Source organism: Puma concolor, chromosome A2 (genome assembly GCF_028749965.1).
Source record: "Puma concolor isolate L17-30 chromosome A2, mPumCon1.1.hap2, whole genome shotgun sequence".
Taxonomy (NCBI): Eukaryota; Metazoa; Chordata; class Mammalia; order Carnivora; family Felidae; genus Puma; species Puma concolor.
The window spans coordinates 1,783,428-1,797,161 of NC_141668.1; the positions used below are offsets into that span (position 1 = coordinate 1,783,428).

Here is a 13,734-nt window from a genome sequence, read left to right on the forward strand (position 1 = left end):
ATGGATGAAAGGCCTCAATGTAAGACAGGAAGCCATCCAAATCCTCGAGGAGAAAGCAGGCAAAAACCTCTTTGACCTTGGCCACAGCAACTTCTAACTCAACACGTCTCCGGAGGCAAGGGAAATAAAAGCAAAAATGAACTACTGGGAACCTCATCAAAATAAAAATCTTCTGTACAGCGAAGGAAACACTCAGCAAAACTAAAAGGCAACTGACAGAATGGGAGAAGGTACTTGCAAATGACATATCAGATAAGGGGTTAATATCCAAAATCTATAAAGAACTTATCAAACTCAACACCCAAAAAACAAATAATCCAGTGAAGAAATGGGCAGAAGACATGAATAGACAATTCTCCAAAGAAGACATCCAGATGGCCAACTGACGCATGAAAAAATGCTCAACATCACTCATCATCAGCGAAATACAAATCAAAACCACAATGAGATACCACCTCACACCGGTCAGAATGGCTAACATTGACAACTCAGGCAACAACAGATGTTGACAAGGATGTGGAGAAAGAGGAGCCCTTTTGCCCTGCTGGTGGGAATGCAAGCCTGTGCAGCCACTCTGGAAAAGTGTGGAGGTGCCCCAAAAAGTTAAAGATAGAACTACCCTACGGCCCAGCAATTACACTACTAGGTATTTATCCAAAGGATACAAAAATGCTGATTTGAAGGGGCACATGCACCCCAATGTTTATAGCAGTCCTATCGACAATAGCCAAATTATGGAAAGAGCCCAAATGTCCATCAACTGATGAATGGATAAAGAAGATGTGGTATGTATATACAATGGAATAGTACTTGGCGATGAAAAAGAATGAAATGTCGCCATTTGCCACTACATGGATGGAGTTGGAGGGTATTATGCTAAGCGAAATAAGTCAGTCAAAGTATCATGTGATTTCATTCCTATGTGGAATTTAAGATACAAAAAAGATGAACACAAGGTAAGAAAAACTAATATAAAAACAGAGAGGGACAAACCATAAGAGACTCTTGAATACAGAAAACAAACTGAGGGCTCCTGGCAGGGTGTTGGGTGGGGGGATGGGCTAGATGGGGGATGGGCATTAAGGAGGGCATTTGTTGGGATGAGCACTGGGTGTTATATGTAAGTGATGACTCACTAAATTCTATATATAATAACACACATAGTATTAATTTTACACTATATGTTAACTAACTTGGATTTAAATAACAACAACAACAAAAAAGAGTCAGACGCTTAACTGAATGAACCACCCAGGAGCCCCTGTTGGTCCTGTACTAAAGTCTTGTACTAACAATATTTAGGACAAAATGAGCTTGCATAGAGCTTAATATTTCTGAGTTAAAAAGAATGGCTAACACTTACTGCACGTTTGCCATGAATCAGGCCCTATTCTGAACTTTTTAAAAATATCAACTCATGAGTTTCGCCCCGGATCCCAGCAGCCGCTGTGCAAGTGGAAGGGGGTGGCCGACTGGGCTGCCTGGCTTTGCGGGGCGGGGAGGCAGGCGGTTTCCTCATGCAGGAGAGGAAGGTGCTGATGTGTCTATCCTCTGACCCAAGTGCATCAAATAAGCACAAATGTTTCTGTTCTTGCCGGTAGAAAGGGCCCCTTCAAAAACACTTGCTGTTTCATTCACCCTGAGCGCTGTTGCTATGAAGCATCTTTCTTATGTAGTGTCTGTAACATTCGGTAAACTGTATTTCGGGGGGGAGGGGGCGGGGGATGGAGACAAAGAAATAGTAACTACAGTAGAAAACCAATGTCTCTCACCTGACAAGCAATTTTATTGGAGGTTGGATCACACAGTGCGGGAGAAGTGGGAATAGCGTAGACACAATAATTTTCTTATTAGCACAAAGTAAATCTTTAGCAATAGTCAGACGGGGCCTACACACTAGCTTTTAAATTAGCTGTGTTTTAAATAGCATGGTTTAAAAATACACAACAATAAATCAGGAGGCCATTGTAAATCAAGGTCGCACATTACCGAACCTTGCGTCTCCTTTGTGAAATGCGTGATTAATCTTTCCGTTGCCAGGAAAATGATTCTTCCTGTTTGGGGGATGGCGTGTGGGTCCCAGAGGCCCCTCACTTTGGGGACTCACTTTTAGGCCCTGCATTCACGGGGCCATTTTTACCGGATTTCAAGGGAGAACAGCTACCCCGAGACACAACTGCTTCTTCTGCCTTCTCTCCGGTCCATCGGCACGAGCAGATTTTCACCGTGATAAAGGCATTTTTCTGATCACAGACTCTGTACCGCCTCTAGAATTTTGTCAAGTTGAACCCCAACAACTCGAGAGGAAACATCTCCAGCGTCTACCGGGGGAGGAGAAAGAAGACGGCCTATCTGTGGTTGGTGCAGACTAGTAGTTCCGTCAGAATTTTATCCTGGAAAATGAAGCAAGTCTCATATCTCACTGGTCAACTGATTTTCCCAAGAAAATAAATAGAAAACAAATTCTTTTATTCGAGTAAATTGTATATTTAATACTGGCATTACGGGAATGCTTTCGTCTTCAACGAGTGAGCGTTCACTTGTACTTTATAGAGCAGCTGGTTGGGAATATTGTAGAACTTTTTACAGCCTTTATTGATCTGTTTCTGGCATGTGAATCCCTAGACAGGAACTGTCTCTGGGCGAGATTTTATGACCTTAGTATAGATCCAAAGCTTTTAATGCACCTTTTGCCTTTATCATAATGTCACTGAGAAAATCGGAGTGCGCTGGATTGGCCTTCTGACATAAAAGTCCATGTTTAATTATGTGGCGATGGCTCTGTTTTACACAGCCCCCACATGTAAAGATTTTAGAATCCTTCCTAGCCTATGTGGTCACGTGGCCTCTGAAATTAAATAAACAGGAGACGCTCTTCTGGGTGATAACGTAGAGCTACCGCTGTGTCCCCAGCAAGCCTCAGGAGACAACTGAATCCATTGGCTGGCTATTAAGAGAAACAGCAAAATATCCAGCCAACATCAAAACAGTCGTTCTTATCAAACTAACTCTGGCATCTGATTTGATAATACTAAACAAGTTTACTGAACAGACTAGCTCATTTGGTCATTTGGTGGACCCGCTGGTATACCTTTCCAGAAGACTTACTGAGTTCTTTTGTGACAGAAGAGATGTCCTTAAAATATTCTTTAACAAAGCCTTAAATGAGGTAGGAAATACAAGGCTGAATACTGGGCTCCATTCTGTTGCTCGGTGACCGTCACCTGGCACTCCACTTAACGGGATGGAATGATGGCACCGTTCCTGGTACTTGTTGGATATTCAAAGAAACCTCCAGTCGCTTTTTTGAAAAACAGTTTGGTAGCTCAACAATCCTACTCCATGGGAAGTAGGCTGTGCTTCCATGGCTGTGCTTCACGAGGACAGCGACATAAATCAGGGCTTTTAACATTTACAGCCCGACCTTGGTCTTGCTGTCTGAATACCGATACTTGGTTTGCTGGCATCTAAAACACACGAATCTCGGGGTGCTTGGGTGGCTCAGTCGGTTGAGCGCTGGGCTTAGGTCATGATCTCACGGTTGGTTGTTTCGGGTCCCGTGTCCGGCTCTGTGCTGACAGCTCGGAGCCCGGATCCTGCTTCGGATTCTGTGTCTCCCTCTCTTTCTGCCCCTCTCCCGCTCACGCTCTGTCCATCTCTCTCTCAAAGGGAAATAATATTTAAAAAAAAACCCCCGAAAAACACATATATATGTGCATACATAACACATGTGTGTTGATGTGTCTACAAACACACTGTACTTTTTTCATTTTTTATTTTTATTTATTTATTTATTAGAGAAAGACAGAGAGAGAGAGAGAGAGAGAGAGAGAGAGAGAGAGAGAAAGGTGAGGGGAAGAGGACGAGAAAGAGAGAATCCCAAGCAGGCTCCACGCTCGGCACGGAACCCAACACAGGGCCTGATCCCATGACCCTGGGACCATGACCTGAGCCGAAATCAAGAGTCAGTCGCTCAATCGACTGAGCCACCCAGGCGCCCCACACTGTGTGTATTTTTAATTGAACTGGGACCATAGGTACATATGGCTTTTTCCTTCCCTTTTTCCTGTTTCTCTTCCTCTTTCTCATTCATATTTCTGGTTTCCTGGAAATGTCCAATCCTTCTCTGTTGACCCTCAAGCTAGGAAAAAGGCGACACAGTGTGTTGAGAGAGGGCTTTGTATCTCTGTTGGGGCTCATCCTTGTCAGGCTTCGCTTCGGGGTGGGCGGGCGGGGGATCCAGTGGTGGCAGAAGGGTTTGCTGGTTGCTTTGGAAACGTTCCATTTCTCTAGAGAAGAGCCCTCACTAGGAGCCAGGTCCCCGCGCTGTGCATGACGGGGTGTGGCGGTGACGCCATCATATTCCCATCTGAAGGCAGCGTTTCTGAGCTCTGGACCTCTCCCTGGTCCTATGTCTGAACTGTATACTGCCCTTTCCGCTTCTAGTTCCTTGTGTTATTTATTTATGAAAAAAACTTTTTTTTCAGGATTCCTTTCCGGCACTAAATCCTGGCCTTTGTTTTTCTTGGAGATTTACTGCTGCCCATAATCTGACATAATGTCAAGGAAAAAAAAAAAAATATATATATATATATAATGGAAGGAGGGCCTTTAATGACTTGGTTTGAATTACCCCCAAACTTTACTTCTCTTTTCTTTTTTATTCTCAGGAGAGACAATTCATTCGTTGATTCATTATTGACTACTCAGTATTCCAGGTTGAACTGTGTCCCCCGAAAGGCTGTGTTGAAGTCTTAAACCGAGCATCTGTGATTGGAAATAGGGTCTCCCCATGTCATCAAGTTAAGATGAGGTCGTCCTCAGTGGGGATGGGCCTTGATCCAATACGACTGGTGTCCTTGTGAGGACAGACAGACGCAGACACACGGGCAGACGGCCCCATGCAGACGGAGTTTACAAGTGAAGGGACGCCAAGGGGCATCCGTATCCTCCTGGAGCTACTGGAGAGATGTGGGAGTTTCTTTTCTAGAGTCTTCCGAGGGAGCGCAGCCCTACTGAAATTTTTATTTCAGACGTCTGGCCGCCAGAACTGTGAGAGAATGTGTTTCTACTGTTCTAAGGCCCCCCCCACCCCATGCAGTACTTTGTCCTGGCAGCCCCAGGACACTCACACCTCCTGTGCGCCAGTAGGGATGGAGGTCCAACGGGGGACAGACCTGACTTCCCTGTGTGTCACCGTGCAGATTCCACCCCCCCCCCCACCTTAGCACTGTGCCCGGAGCCCCAGCTCCAGGCTCCGCTTGGGGTGGGTGATGTGGGGCAACCGCGGGGTGGGGGGGGTGCTTGACCGAGCCGCCCTAAGCGGAGGGTCAGTGGCTGTTGTCCTCTCTCACATCCCTGTCCCCGGGGCTGGGTCACTGCCCTCAGGTGCTGCCTCACCCCAGGCTTCCCTACCTCCTTCCCAGTCTTGGGAAATGGCCCTTTTACTAAACTCTCCTCAAAGAACCCAGTTCAAGGTTCCCTTTTGTTTCCTGCTTGGGCTCTGACTCATCCTCCCGCCCTTCTGGAATTCACCTTTTAGGGAAGAGATGAAAATCAAGATAAATAAGGTACATTGTATGTCAGTGACAAGCCCTGGGGCAAAAATCAAAGCGTAGAAGGGCAGCCCCCCCCCCACCCCCAGTGGGGGCTGTGACTTTTAGCTTGCGGCCAGAGGAGGCCTCCCGAGAAGGTGTTTGGTCTCGACCCTTCTCTCTCTTCCAGATCTCCCCGAAGGAAGTGCTGCCTCAGGAACTTCGGTCTGGGAAAGGCCTGCGTGTCGGAGAGAGGCCAGGAGGCTGGAGGGGCTGCATGAAATGAGCAGAAGTTGAGGCCAGTGAGATACGGTGGTTCTACCATATTCTTTCTGAGGTCGCCAAGTATTGCATTCTAAGGTTGTATCATATATGTGTTTTTAAAAACGTTTCTTTACTTCTGAGAGAGACAAGGCAAGCGAGTGCAGGCGGGGAAGGGACAGAGAGGGGAGACAGAGGGTGGGCTCTGTGTTGACAGCAGAGAGCCCGACGCGGGGCTCGAACCCACGAACCGCGAGATCATGACCTGAGCCCGAGTCGGAGGCTTAACCGACTGAGCCACCCAGGCGCCCCGTATCGTGTATGTTTGTAACTGGCCCTCTGTCCCGCGTGTGGTGGCTTCCGTGAGGGTTCTGACCACCTCCCTCCTCACTCGCTGGCCACACTTCTGCCGTCGGTGACAAACGCTGGGCTTATCCCTGAGGTCAGTGTCTCCGCGGCTCAGTCTCTCCAAGCCCTATGATATAAACCCGTCATGAGGAGTCCTCAGTTGGTTTACTGCAAGGCCTTTTTGAGCCATAGGTTAATATATTAATGAAGACTGTGGCTGTTACCCCGCATTAAATAATGGCTGTGAATGATCGGAAGAAAAACATCTCCGTTGTCCCGCAGAGTGCCAGATGGATTACTCTGCCAAGAGGACTCAAAAATATGACAACCTTTTATTCCTCTGCAGCCCGGACGCGTGCGGATTCATTTCTACGCTATTGCAGAAAAACGCCTCACGACGACTCGGAGCGAAAAACACATTAAATCATCCCGTTAATTACATCGAAACGGCACACTGAGATTTTGTTGCTAATCTAGCTTAAACTTGGCATCGCCAACTCATCCAATATTTTATTTCTATTCAGGTCATATTAGTCAGTTGGGCAAAAGCAGCCATGTTTATTTATCTTATTAGTTTATTTTGGTCAAGTAGCAAATTATGACGGAATTATAATAATTCCTCTATTTATGTCTCTCTCTCACAATTACACACAGACTTGACATTTGACATGTGGGCTCACTGCGGTAGAAATATTAACACGTCCACAGTGTCCCCGCTGCTTTCCCGGAGAAGCGTAAGTGGCCCCCAATATTCTGGGTTCTATGTTTTTCCCTGATTCCTCCCGTTTAGTGTTTTATTTGTGGTATTACGTCCACGTGCAAATAGGTACAAAGAGCCACATATGGTATGACGATGCGCTGTCTGGCTGAACACACAGGTGCGGGCGGGTGCCAGGGCTCTTGTCACAGCTGGCGGACTTCACCTGGCTGGTCCAGGGAGGGCAGCAGGGGCCCAGGCTCCCGGAGCCCCCGGGATGTTTCCTCCTCTCCAGGATTTTCCGGGATGGCGGGGGGCGGGGGAGGGGTGTCAGTCCCATTAACTCGGGAGATGTTTCGTAGTTGGGGTTCAGAGCCTCGGTTCCAGCAGAAGACCTACAGGGATCTGCGTGAGGGCACCCGCGGTCCCGTTGTTGTCTCGTTATCACGGCTGCCTGAGCCGGAGGGCGGAGGGCAAGGCCCGTCCCCCACTCAGGAGGTGGAAGGGGACCCCCGACTGCAGTAGAACCTTCTGGTGGGAACGACTGAGCGTGCTTCCTGTGGTCACGCTTCTCTCTTCCACAGCACAATGCCAGGTGACAGGTGGCAGTGACTGTCCCAGACTCGGCAGAGCCGGGATCCCCAGGGGAGAGGCGGGGCCAGAGGCAGGACCTGAGACAGAGGCAGGCGAGGGCCAAGGCTGGTCAGGGGCACGTGGGTCCTACCGGCGGGAAACAGCTCACACTGTAGGGCCCAAACTGCCGAGTCGTGGGTATGGGGAGCCCAGGCCTCACGGAAGTCATAGAAGGAGTGGGGGCAAGCAAGAGGCGTGCGCGGGGCCCAGAAACACAGGGGCTGAGACCACCCCAGCCTCACCAGGGTCCCCTCCAGGCCGCCTCTCGGGGGAAGAGTCCGGACATGCCAGTCTGTAATCTGAGGGGGCGGACAGGGAGGCCACGTGGCGGGGAGCGGACCCTCGTCACCAGACCACGGTGAGTGGGCTCTGGGCTTCAGGGCTGCTTCTCTGCTGTCCGTTTTCTGTTAGCGTCCCCTGTCCGGGTTTCCAGTCCCCCATGTGTAACAACGTCTCCGCTGCTTGACCGCCAGCTTAGCAGAACCCACTGTGCTTTCTGATGGTAGTCCATACTCCTCAGAGCCACCGAGAAGGTCACTGCTCCTGCTCCTGCAAAAGAGGAGATTACGAGCCACTTTCCATGCTGGCTTATTAGGCAACGGTTTTTAAAATCCCAGCTGCAGACAGACGTAGTCGTCATTATGCAAGGCACCTTCTTTGTAATCACTTAAGATTTTACGCATTTGCAGGTCTGACTATTGCTAAATCAAGGGAGAAATGAGCAAGAGGAATTTTTCCGTGCTCGTACATTTTAAATCCTGTTCGGTCAAGCGTTGAGTCCTAGTGATACAGTGCTAATAATGCAGATTTCAACGTGCTGTCCCCAAATTTGGTATCAGCCTGCCATGGTGCAGCTCAGTCAGTTTCTTCGCATAAGCATTCAGGGAGCGTTTTACTATGCGGTCGCCCACTTTCTCATTTCAAGCTAAGCATCCAAAGCCTGATTGCATTTGGCAACTTTGACTTCCCCGCTCTTACATGTCATGGTCCTGAGTAGCAAATGGTGTTACCATTTCTGTTTCGATCATCAAAGAAGATTTAGGAAAATCACAAGGAAAAGGCAGGCCTGTTGTACCTGTTCCTCCCGTCGTCTTCCTTGCTGACGCTCCTTCATCGCTGCCCTCAGGTCCGGAGGACTCCTTCAGCTGTTCTTGAGGAGTAGGTCCGGAAGTGACCAAGTGTTTTAGTTTTTCTTCTTTTGAGAACGTCTCTAGTTCCCCTTCACGCCTCAAAGGTAGCTGCACGGAGGACATAGAATTTGTGGCCGAACAGCTCTCTTCTTCCAGCATCTGGACCGTGTCATGCTGCTTCCTTCTGGCCTCGGGTTTCAGATGAGAAATGCGCCGGCATTCGAACTGGTGTTCCTGTATTGGTACTTTGTGATCTCTCTCTGGCTGCTTTCAACAGTTTTTCTTGGTCTTTAGTTTCCTGATGATGCATCTTCGATGAGGTTTGTTTTCTGTTTTTTGTTTTGGTGGGGGGGGGGTCCTATCCTAAGGTAAACCGTACTTGCATCTGTAGGTTTACGCATTTTCCCAAATTTTGCAAGCTTCTGGCCAGTGTTGCTTTGAATGTGCTTTCAGCTACCCCCTTTTCCCCTTTCTTTCTGGGACTCCGATGACATGAATGTTGGCTGTCTTGTTGTGGTCCCACAATCCCTGAAACTGTGTGGGTTTCTATTTTCTCTTTGTTGTTGAGATGGTGTAAATTCTACTGATCTGTCCTCAGGTTTGCTGATTCTATCTTTTGTCATTTCTACCGCACTAGGAACCTGTCCCGTGAGTTTTCTATTTCGGTTACTGTATTTTTTCAGTTCTGTTGTCATCCTTTACTTACTACGAATCCTTTTTAGGTAAAAACCACCCCACAGCATTTATTGTCACCGGGTAATAACATAAAGGTAATCAAAACAATCTCAACAAATGTTTTAGAACTATCCTCCCAAAGAAGGGCATCTAAAAAAACAAACTACTTGGCCTTCTCAAGAATGTCTCACTTCACTGATCATTTCTAGTTGGAGAGACTTTGGAGCAGGGTAATATTATCCCTGTTTAGCATGATTTGACCCAGCTGTTTTCTTGACTTTTAGAATGAATCTCTTCTGCATCATCTGGGGTCATGTTCTCGTCAAAACCTAAGATACACGGGAGCGTGGGTGGCTCAGTCAGTTAAGCACCTGACTCTTGATCTCAGCTCAGGTCCTGATCTCACAGTTTGTGAGTTTGACGCCCACGTCGGGCTCTGTGCTGTCAGTGCAGAGGCTGTTTGAGACTCTCTTTCTCCCTCTTTCTCTGCGCCTCCTTTGCTTGTGCTCTCTCTTTAAAAAAAAAAAATACATTAGAAAATAAAAAAAATACATTAAAAATAATAATTTTCAGAGATTTTGAGGAGCTATTTTGCTCTACTTCCTGTCTGGTCCTGATGGGGCTCCCACAGGTTCCTGCTGGTGCTTCCTGAGCGGGTGGAGGGAACTTCCCCAGGCCAAGCCGCCTGGTGCCTTTAGAGGCCTAGAATGATTCTGGGGCCAGATGGTGGATTCCTCCTTGCTCGAGCCCTGAGCCACCCTATCTCTCTAGCTGGGGGAGGGCGTATGTCCCCTGGCTTCTTCTTCTTTTTTTTTTTTTTTTTTTAACGTTTTTATTTATTTTTGGGACAGAGAGAGACAGAGCATGAACGGGGGAGGGGCAGAGAGAGAGGGAGACACAGAATCGGAAACAGGCTCCAGGCTCTGAGCCATCAGCCCAGAGCCCGACGCGGGGCTCGAACTCACGGACCGCGAGATCGTGACCTGGCTGAAGTCGGACGCTTAACCGACTGCGCCACCCAGGCGCCCCTCCCCTGGCTTCTTCTTGTCAGTGGGTCAGCACTCTGCTGGTGCTGCTGGGTCACCTGCTTTTGGTGGTGGGCAGGACTCCTGTTTGATGTGGGGGAGGGGTGAGCCTACCTGGGCCACCTTCTGTTCAAGGTGGTGGGTCGGGGGATGCCTGGCGGGGGCTGGAGTTGGGAAGATGTCCCGTTGCTCTGGGTCCTTGGGTCCTCCCTCCCCTTTCCACCTTCCAGAGTCTCCACCTTGGGTCTCTCTAACCTCATCTGCTCAACCTATTTTAATTTTCTATCTAGCACTCATCAGTCATTACCTAATATTTTCATTAATTGATTAAAATCATTAATTACGTTTGTGTCTCTCCTAAAGTGCACGCATAGGACAGCTGAGGCCTGTAAGTAACTCTCCGTGTTTATGTGAGGGTTCATTGACAAATTCTGTGTAAGTAATCTCAGTTCCTCGAATAGTGCTGAGCCCAGAGGACTTCAACACTGGTGCTTTAAGGAACGGAAGCCAAGAGGCCCGCAGGACACTTCCTTGCCCAAGCCAGGTCTCGCTCGCCCCGCATGGCGCGTGGAGGCCACTATCAACATCCCAGGCCCGGGTGGCCAGCGTGAGCTTGAGTCTCCTCTCCCTTGCGATCGTTAACACAGGAAGAACGTCCTGTTTTGACTCCGTAAAATGCAACCGAGTAGAGTAGAGCCGGGTGTGGGCGCGTCTGCGAGATTCACCCCTGCCTCAGCTTGGAGGTGCAGAACCAGGGCGAGTCTGGGCTGCTGGCCGCGTTCACGCTGACGGCTGCCGTCATCTCGCTGGATTCCTTGGGTTTCGGGGAAGCAGGAAGAAGCTCTCTGCCACGTCCCCATGGCACTCCAACGAACCGATTCCTGTCCCTCCCCCGTGGCTGATGACCTGGCCGAGCAGTAGCACAGTTGTGAGAGCTGCTAATCTAATGATTTTCTCGATCTGCTTTTGGGAAGAGGAAAACCACGCTGAATAAACCATTGCCAGCCGGCAGGGGCCCTGCACCTCCTCCGGGGTGTCCTTGAACAATACTGAATTCCCGTTTTAGCCTGTGTGCCTAGCACAAGCCTATTTATTCTTGCCAATGAGAAGGAAGTAGAAGATTGGGATTTTTACAGTGTTTGACATTATGCATTATAAGCCAACCGGTCTAAGTGTTTACAGAGGTCAAGGATATTCACCGCCTCCGCCTGCCACACGCCAGTCTACTATTTAATATTGTAACACGCCTAAAACGGATTAGCCATATTTGAAATTAATTAAAAGAGAACATTCATGATTTCAGAATAAAGCTTATCCCTGCTAATTTTGAAAATTAATCTGATTTATTCCCCTTGGATTTCTAATGCTTCTGAAACCAATCTTTCAGGAAAAGGATAGCGTATGGTTCCTTTTCAGTGACCTGACTACAGAAAGGGGTTGTGTGACTTTCACAAATAATTCCTTATTTAATGCTACATGTTTACTTGCATGCTTTTTCTTATGAATGGTATTCAGATAACAGATGAAATCCCACTCCCAGGTGTAGGCCAGGAGCTAAGCGAGACAGAGATCACTGGAAGAGGAACTGAGTGCAGCCTGAGGGGAATTAGCCTCCTCGGCTGTATTAATAAAGGCTGCTGACTCAGGAGCTTGGGCATTAGAACTGGGTCCGAAGATAAATCGCAGCATCCCAGTCTCCCCTGGGATCTTCAAGACCCACACGCGCGCACACACATGCACACGCGTGCACGCACACTTACCCAAAGGCAGCAGGCTGGGTAAGATTTGAGGCCCGAGACTTTAAATTTTAAAACAGCCAAATGAACAAATCAAACCCCATATTTTAATGAACCAAGTGACGGGAGAGAAGGCGAAGAGAGGGGCAACCCCCCAGCGAACGTAGACCGTGTAGACACTGTAACATTTAGCCCAAACGCTTACTCCGTCCTCAACCCACGTGAAATTATTATCTTCCGCACTGCGACCGTGGCTCTGTGGTCTCCAACAATATAAACCAACATACTACAGGCAACATACGCAGCTCAACACAGCACAACAGAACACATCACAACACGACACTGCCCGGCCCGTGAGGCCACATAAAGTAACACGACGTTAGACGCGACAGTGTCCCCAGGGAGGCCTCTGCCACCTGCCTTCTCCAAGCTCGTCGTGGACACCGAGGCTTCACCTGGAGCCACCCACAAAGCCTTTATGTTGGAAAAATCACAACAAAACAGCCTCAGGGAGTGTAATAGAGCCGTACAATTTTGATAATGTGGGCAATAAACATTAGAGGCAGGCCGGACAACGGTGCACAGAAGTGTTTTTCCAGATCAGCAGTTTTTCACAATAAACATTTATCAAGACAGCCAACGCAAATGAAAACACCTACGTCTCCTTGGAATACCAAAGCGTGTTCTGGGAGCATCCGAATTCATAAATTGCGGGATGACTGTTTTCCACAGGCCGGCCTAATATAACTCACACAGATATCATTCCTTACCCCTGAGAACACCCTCGCAGCATGCATTATGGGCCTGTCAGGCTGGATTTATATGACGGAGGATTCTGGAGGAGGCGTTATTGATGGCAAATGGACGATCCACCTGACATTGGCAATCGGAAGTATTTCTGAAAAACCCTTTTTTCGCTTGAAAGGGCTATAAATCTAAAAATAATTTTGAATTCACAAGCAATCCTTTTATGCAATAAGTTGATAGCAAATATATTACTGAAGAGACACGTAATTGCCTTAAAATCTACCACAGTTAGAAATGTATCGAAGCTCTTAAATTATGATTCAATCTTACAATAGTAAAACATATAACAAATATTTTTTACTGTTGATTTTTTTGAGTCCCCCTTCTATGCTTGCGTATATATAAGGAAAAAGTGGAGCTATTTATAAGCTGTCTCCCAGACTGTCTCAGGAAGCTCCGGAAGTTTCTAACTACATAAAACATTGATTCTGAGAAGCAAGAGAAAGGGGACTTTTAGCCGCCTGTCAGTACACGGAGCCAGCGGTCCTGCGCTCCCCCCGGCACGGCAGAGAGGGCTTCCCTGGTCTCCCTTCCACAAGGAGGACCCTGTGTGGACTGAAGGAAGCCAGGGGCGATGGGATCTGGGCCCAGGCTTTCTAGTTGCATATAGAGCATTTTCTTTCATTGACTTTTAAAATGTTTATTTACGGGGCGCCTGGGTGGCGCAGTCGGTTAAGCGTCCGACTTCAGCCAGGTCACGATCTCGCGGTCCGGGAGTTCGAGCCCCGCGTCAGGCTCTGGGCTGATGGCTCAGAGCCTGGAGCCTGTTTCCGATTCTGTGTCTCCCTCTCTCTCTGCCCCTCCCCTGTTCATGCTCTGTCTCTCTCTGTCCCAAAAATAAAAATAAACGTTGAAAGAAAAAAAAATTTTTAAATGTTTATTTACTTT

At 48.1% G+C, this 13,734-nt stretch overlaps 1 long non-coding RNA gene across 1 annotated transcript; it reads right to left on the reverse strand.

Moving 5' to 3' along the window:
- Window positions 1-1,762: 1,762 nt before the first annotated feature.
- LOC147582914 (uncharacterized) lies at window positions 1,763-3,812 on the reverse strand. Its single transcript, XR_015243559.1, has 2 exons — window positions 3,109-3,812; window positions 1,763-2,321 (listed from the first exon to the last, which is right to left on the reverse strand). It is a non-coding gene; the product is annotated as an uncharacterized LOC147582914 (long non-coding RNA).
- Window positions 3,813-13,734: the final 9,922 nt, after the last annotated feature.